The sequence below is a fragment of the Pteronotus mesoamericanus genome, unplaced genomic scaffold, assembly GCF_021234165.1.
Source record: "Pteronotus mesoamericanus isolate MK-2021 breed Mesoamerican mustached bat unplaced genomic scaffold, CSHL_Meso_final scaffold_174, whole genome shotgun sequence".
NCBI classification, from domain to species: domain Eukaryota; kingdom Metazoa; phylum Chordata; class Mammalia; order Chiroptera; family Mormoopidae; genus Pteronotus; species Pteronotus mesoamericanus.
Genome location: NW_026555309.1, coordinates 16410533 through 16417451, shown reverse-complemented (window position 1 = coordinate 16417451; position 6919 = coordinate 16410533).

The following is a 6919-nucleotide window of genomic DNA, read 5'->3' as shown; positions in this document are numbered from 1 at the left end:
AGGTGGTATTGCTGGCACCTTTTATGTCAAGAGATCAGCTTTCTCTTTTGGCTGAAAGTGTTTTGTTATTAGAGTTTGTTTAAAACTGGAGTCCTTAGAGTCCCTTTCTGAATAACACCATCAGCATCTTTCTAAGCAGCAAAGACATTTCTTTTCTACCTCAGATCTGGCCTTAAAAAACCAGACCATGTCTGTTGGCTTGTTTTCATCTTCTAGACAATGAAGTTTTCAGAATTTTTGAAGTCTTAGAAATTTAACCTTAAAAATAATGAGAACTTCGATTAAGAGATATGTTTTAAAGATATAAGCCAAATGTTAACACACAAAGTACACGTCTCTGTAGACAACAATCTCTGTTAAAGAGGACCTTAAAAATGATAGCTTAATAAAATATTAGGGTGATTAGTTTGAGGAGGGAAGTTGAGGGGGTTGTAATAAAATTTGGTTCAAACCAGCAAACCTTTATTGTTACAATCTTGCTTAGCAAATGGTAACTGAACCAGATCAAGGGCAGACAGGTAACAGGGAATTGACGGGATGATGGAGAGAGAGAGGAAACAAGTATGACTTTGAAGTTGTAAATTTTAGCAGATGGGGGGATGGTGATGTCCTTCATTGAAAAATAAGGAATCAATTTTTGGATTGAAGATGGTAATAACATATTGGATATGTTGAGTTTATGCGCCTTCACAATGTTCTCACCCGACCATAAACTCCGTGAAGACATGAAGACTTCTCATGTGTTTTGTATCTAGTACACTTGCTACCCAATAAATGTCCAATAAATGGTTGAATGAATGAATTAATAGCACCCTGTGGAAATGCCCACCTTGCAGGTGGAAAAGTAAATCTGGTGCTCCAAGAGAAGACCAGGATCTGAGATACTGGGAAACCCCACGCAGAGGTTATAATTGAAGCCTGTGAACAGATGCCTTGGAGAGTGAGTGTGAGTCAGAAAAGAAAGGTCTTGAAAACCGATTCAGGGGATCGCTTCTGCTTCCCTAGTGTCAGGCCGCTGAGATCCCCAGGCCTTCCAATCCACTAGGGCAGACAGCCTGCTGGCCTTTCACAAGCGCCGGACTGATTTGAAGTCTGAGAATTAGAGGTTCCTGAGATGTATGTGGTCTCTCCCACAGGATATGTCCATCTGAAGGCATGTTAAAGGGAAAAGCAAACCTCAGAGGAGTTTTGCCACACACATAATGAGCAGGTACAGCAAAAGGCATTCATCTAATGTCTTCTACATTTGGCGAAGGCCTAGATCTCCCATAATACTTTTCATGTAATGTTTTCTTAAGGCAGATGTGACAATATTCCAGCAGTGGGATCAGCTTCTTTTCCAGGTTAATGGGATAAGTCCTCCTGGAAGTAACAGGACCAAGTGGAATCCTAAGCTTAGGTGTCATGTGGTCTAAAATCAAGGACCAAGAGTTTGCACCTTGTAACTATTGTTACAGGCCTTGACATCTTGTACAATTAGGAGGGCCTCGAATGGCTCCCTGCAAGTTCCCCTCCCTCCTGTGCTCCTGTGGATAAGGTCCTCTAGCCAAACAAACTGCATTAACATGGGGACAAGGCACAGTTCCTGCTTATCGCTGTGTAACAGGCTTAAGTTCCCTGCCAGCTCATGGACTTATTCAAACAAGCCAATCACATCCTCTCAATGGAGCCAGGGGCTACTGCACTGTCTGGATACCACAAAACCAGCTTCCCACAGCCCCTGCTGCTTCCCTCGGTTCCCAAGTGCAGCCCCTGTGTGACTCTGTGTGGCACTGATGTCCTCCCCCGGGGGAGGAGGACGTATGACTAATTAAACGCCATCTTACCTGTTCAGTGTCACGTTTTTGGTCCTCTCCCTTAACCCTGGGGTAGAAGTGCTTCCTTTACCAATGGCACGAATAGGAGGTGACTAAAGCAGGACCCTCCAAAGTCATTAGGCAGCTGGATTCAGCAGATCCAATACCCCGCTCACAGAAAGCATCCCCCACGCCATCAGCACCCCCCGTTATCCCAGTAAAACATGTTTGCAACAGTCTTGATGCCGGTTTACAAACCTGATTGTAGCATCAAAGCCCTTGCAGCAGCTGTTTCTAGAGTGTAGATGCCTAATAGGCATTCCAAACGCCAACTAGGTTTCTGATAGGAAACTCCTAGGGTATAGACTACATATATGAGATCATTCTGTCTATTCTGGGTTATTCTAAATTAAATTAAAGATAATGTGAATAATCATTTCCTTTAATGTTAAAACCAATTGGCTTGAGATTCTTTTTCATGTAAGATGAGTACCTAGTATCTTTTTCTAGATCTCTGGAAATTTGGTGTGTGGGCTTATCTGTCCCCTAGTCAATTTCAAGTGGTAAAACAAGAACAGGAGAGACTCCTTTGAAGTTTGGCAGCACAATGAAGGAGAATAGGTGCAAACTTGAAGGGGATGGAACACTTCAGAATTTAAAAACTTGGATAAATTTACGTGTATTTGTGGGCAGAAGAGAAGAAGCCAGGAAAGATAGAAAGAGTAAAAATGTCAGAGATAAGTAAACTATGGATCAAGAATTTAAGAATAGGGGACTCCTTTTTGTCAGCTGTCTGATGGAGTAGTGTTATGGGCTGAACTGTGTGCCCCTCAAAATTCAGATGTTGAATTCCTAACCCCCAGTGCCTCAGAATATGACTGTATTTGGAGAGAGGGTCCTTAAAGACATGATTCAGGTGAAGTGATGTCATACAGGGGGCCCTAATTCTGTGTGACCGGTGTTTTCATACAAAGAGGAAGATCAGGTATGACATGGTGGGAAGACATCGTGAGGACACAGTGAGAGCACCGTCATCTGTGAGCCAATGAGAGAGGCCTGTGAGGAAGCCACCCCTGCCGACACCTGGGTTTCAGGCTTCCGTAACTGGAAGGAAACGGATTTCTGTTGTTTAAGCTGCCCGTGTGTTATGCGTGGCTATATAAGCCCTAACAAACTAATATGAGAGGTACTTGTAGTTACTGAGCACGCAGGCTTGGGGATGAGACAATGTGGGTTTGAATCCTGGCTGGGGTGTTTTCTGGTTGTGTGATTTGGGGTGACTTACTCAATCTGAAAGCTTCAGGTTCTCCCTCTGAAAAATGGGGACAACAGTTGGCACCTTGTATTTTTATGAGGATTAAATGAGATAATGTATATAGCACCCTTAGCACAGTGTCTAGTAAGTGGTTGTGTGCTCAGTAACTTTATTCCTTTAACAAATATTTACTGAAAACCTTGCTCCAGGCATTGTTCTAGGTGCTAGAGTGAAGTAGAGAGAAAAAAAAAAACCCTGTTCCTAAAGGAGCTTTCATTCCAGTGGCGAAAGCAGACTATACATAATTATGTAAAGTCTATAATAAGTTAGATAAAGTGGTAAAATCTATAATATAAGTGCTAAGGAGAAAAAGTAAAGCAGAGAAGGGGTCACTGAAAGTCTAGCAGGTATTGAAATTTTAGATAAGGTGACCAGGGAGATCCCCACTGGGAAGGTGACTTTGAGTTATGACCTGAAGGAAGGGGGGAGCCAGCATTTTAGCCAAGGAAAGAGCAAGTGCAAAGGCCCTGTGGCAGGAATGAACTTGATGTACATGAAGCACAGCAAGGAGACCAATGAGCATGGAGAAGAGAGAACAGGGATAAAAGGAGCACAGATAGGGCAGGAAAGGTGGCAGGCGCAGATCGTGTAGGGCCCTATAGTGATTAAATGGTGACCCCCCCCCAAATATATGTCTATGCCCTAATTCATGTAACCTGTGAATATTCCCTCATAGTACAAAAGAGTATTTTGAGTATTTTTTCCCTACTTTTTATGGCAAAAATATGATTAAGGATATTGAGAGGTGGAGCTTATTTTGGATTAACCAGATGGGCCCCAGGTGCAATCACATGTATCCTTATAAGACAGAGAAGAAAGTGATGGGAAGACAGAGCAGGGAGAGAGAGGCCACAAGCTAAGGAACCAAACACCAGAGATCGGAAGAGGCAGTGAGTGAATGCATTCCCCACTAGAGCTTCCGAAAGGAGTGCAGCCCTGCCAACACCTTGATTTCAGATTTCTGGCCTCCAGAACTGCGAGAGGATAAAGTTCTGTTGTTTTAAGCTACAAAGGTTGTGGTAATTTGTTACAGAAGCCCTAGGAAAGTAATACAGGCCCTAGGGGTCATATTAATGAATTTGCCTTATCTTCCCAGTGATATGGGGAAATGTTGGAGGATTTTGAGTAGTGGAACAACATGATCTGATTTTTGTTTAAAAAGTCGCTTTGGGGCTCTGGCCAGTGTGGCTAGAGCAGTTGGTTGGAGCATTGTCCTAGAACCAAAAGGTTGTGGGTTTGATTCCTGGTCAGGGCACATGCCGAGGTTGTGGGTTCGATCCCCGATCCACCTGCAATCCCCAGGATGGGCACATGTGGTCCCCGGTATGACTGCATACAGAAGGCAACCAATTGAAGCTTCTCTCCTGCCCACTTCCTCTATCTTTGAAAGCAATGGAAAAATGTCCGCAGGTGAGGATTTAAACAATTTTGTTTTCAATCACTTTGGGGACTAACTGAGGTGTTGGGTACAGAGGCAAAAATAAAGGGGACTAGTTAGGAGACAATTGTTGGAGTTCAAGTGAGCAATGATGGTGGCTAGGACCAGGGTAGCAGAGCGGAGGCGGTGAGAAGGGGCCAGATTCTGGATATATTTCAAAGGTAAAGCCAAGAGGAGCGCTGATAGACCAGAGGTGTGGTGTCAGCGAAGGGAGGAGTCAAGGATGGCGCCAAGATTTTTGACTTCCGCCACTGGAAAAATAGAGTGGCCACTCCTGAGACAGGGCAGATGGCAGTTTGAACTGGTTTGGGGGGTCAAGGTGAAGGGCCAGTTAAGTATTCAGTTTGGGCTGAGTTATCTCTGAGATGTCTATGAAGCATCTCAATGGAGATACAGAATAGCAGCTAGTATACGGGTAACGGCGTCCGTGTAAGGGGTTCAGACTCTCAACGTAAGTCGATGTGTCAACAGCACCCAGGTTGTATTTAAAGCGAAGCAAACTTAGCTCTTAAAGAGCGAGGGCAAGTTTTTGTTTTATTTCGTGTTGTTTTCTTTTATTTTACAGGACCACCACCTGGCAAAACCTTTATTTGGTCAAAGCAGTATGAACAACTGCCTCTAGATGTTTCCATTTGCCTGGTGTGTCCTTAATTGACTCTGAGCCCATGGACAACCACCCCCAGGATAAAGGCATCCTCTGGCAATAGTATTGACTTCAGACTTAGGAAAATGCAAAATATTTAAAGATCAGTAATTTTATAATGTCAGCCCAAGCTTCATTCCCCTTGCAAAATACACCCCAGTTTCCAACCTGTCCTCTCTGAACACAGTTTGAAGAAGAGCTCTGTCTGGTGCTGCATGCCTCCTCACTTTGCAAACAGTGCACCTCTGAGGAAAGAAAGCCTTTCACTGAGACCTGAGGCATGGAGTGTGTTTGCAATCCCTGCATTTTTGTTTTGTCTTTTTTTTTAAATAATACATTTGTGAATGCTTTAGGTTAAAGTAAAAGAGCTGCAGGAGCAAGTTAACTTTGGTGAGAAACACAATAATAATAACAATGACTTCAGCTTCACAATCACTTCTTTATATAGTCCTTGATATTCACAATTGGTTTCAATACCTGTCATGTTTATTATCATAATAACTTTCATCCTATTCCTCTTGACAGGGAGCCTGAAAATATCACTGACCAGGAGAAAAATAAATTTAAAAATCAGGGGAAGCAAAATAGCTTACTTAGAACAATCTTCTAATTTCTCTACTTTAATTTACTTCATTAATTACGGGACTTTATGTGGGTCAAATATCCATTTGTTTAAATGTAGCTTGGTTCTCAGGGGAGGCAACAAGGCGGAAGAGAATATAGGCATTGGTGTGAGTGCTGGGTTCAGATTCCAAGTCTGCCCTCCGTTAGCTCCTCGGCCCGGGGCAAGTTGCGCCAGTGACGTGGCGCTGAGCCTCCTCCACTCTTAAAGTGGGGGCCATTGCAACTCCCTCCTAAAGCTGTGCCTCCCGCCTAAGGCACACAGCAAACACCTGTCACAGGGTAGACACTCAGTGAAGCTTAGTTGCTTTGCCGAATGCACCACTCATGTGCATAGTAAATCAGGTAATAGTTCAAATTTTGCCCATACCTGGAGGCTGAAGAATGAGTAAGACACAGTTCTGGCTCTGGAGACTCTCATGGTCCTTTACGGAATTCATTCATTCATTCATTCATTCATTCATTCATTCATTCATTCATTCAATGAATATTTATTAATTGCTTATAGGTGCCAGACACTGTTCTAAGAATACACAAAATCCTTGTACTCAAGGAGCTTACCTTTTACTGTAGGTGACAATAATCATACATAGAAGTGGGTATTTTCAGGCAGGTAGGGTTCAGTGCTATGAAGAAAACAGGAGCTAGAAAATGATGGTACGGTTGTCATTTTGATAGGATGTTTGAGGGCAGCCTTTCTGAGGTGGTGACCTTTGGAAAAAACCTGAAGGAAGAGAGGGAGTGAGTGACTCGGTTCTGGGAAATAGAGATACCAGAAAGTACAAAGCTCTGTGTTGGGAATTTGCTTGGCTGAGCAATGAATGAGGGGCCCGTGTGGCTGGAGCAGAACAAAATAAGGGGACAGTAAAGGAGGTAAGATTGGGGAGATAACAGGGATCCGATGGCAGGGGACATGTAGACATGCAACTCTCTGTGGCACAAGGGCTTTGCTGGCGGTACAACGTGGTGTTTTGGGGATGCAGAAGAGGGCTTTGTTAATTCTGGTTGTGAGACATGGCATGTGGGTTGGAGCAAGGAAACTCTCAAAGGAGCTGGAAATGGAGCTAAGCCATTCAATACATTTTCAGGCTCTGCTAAATGCTAGG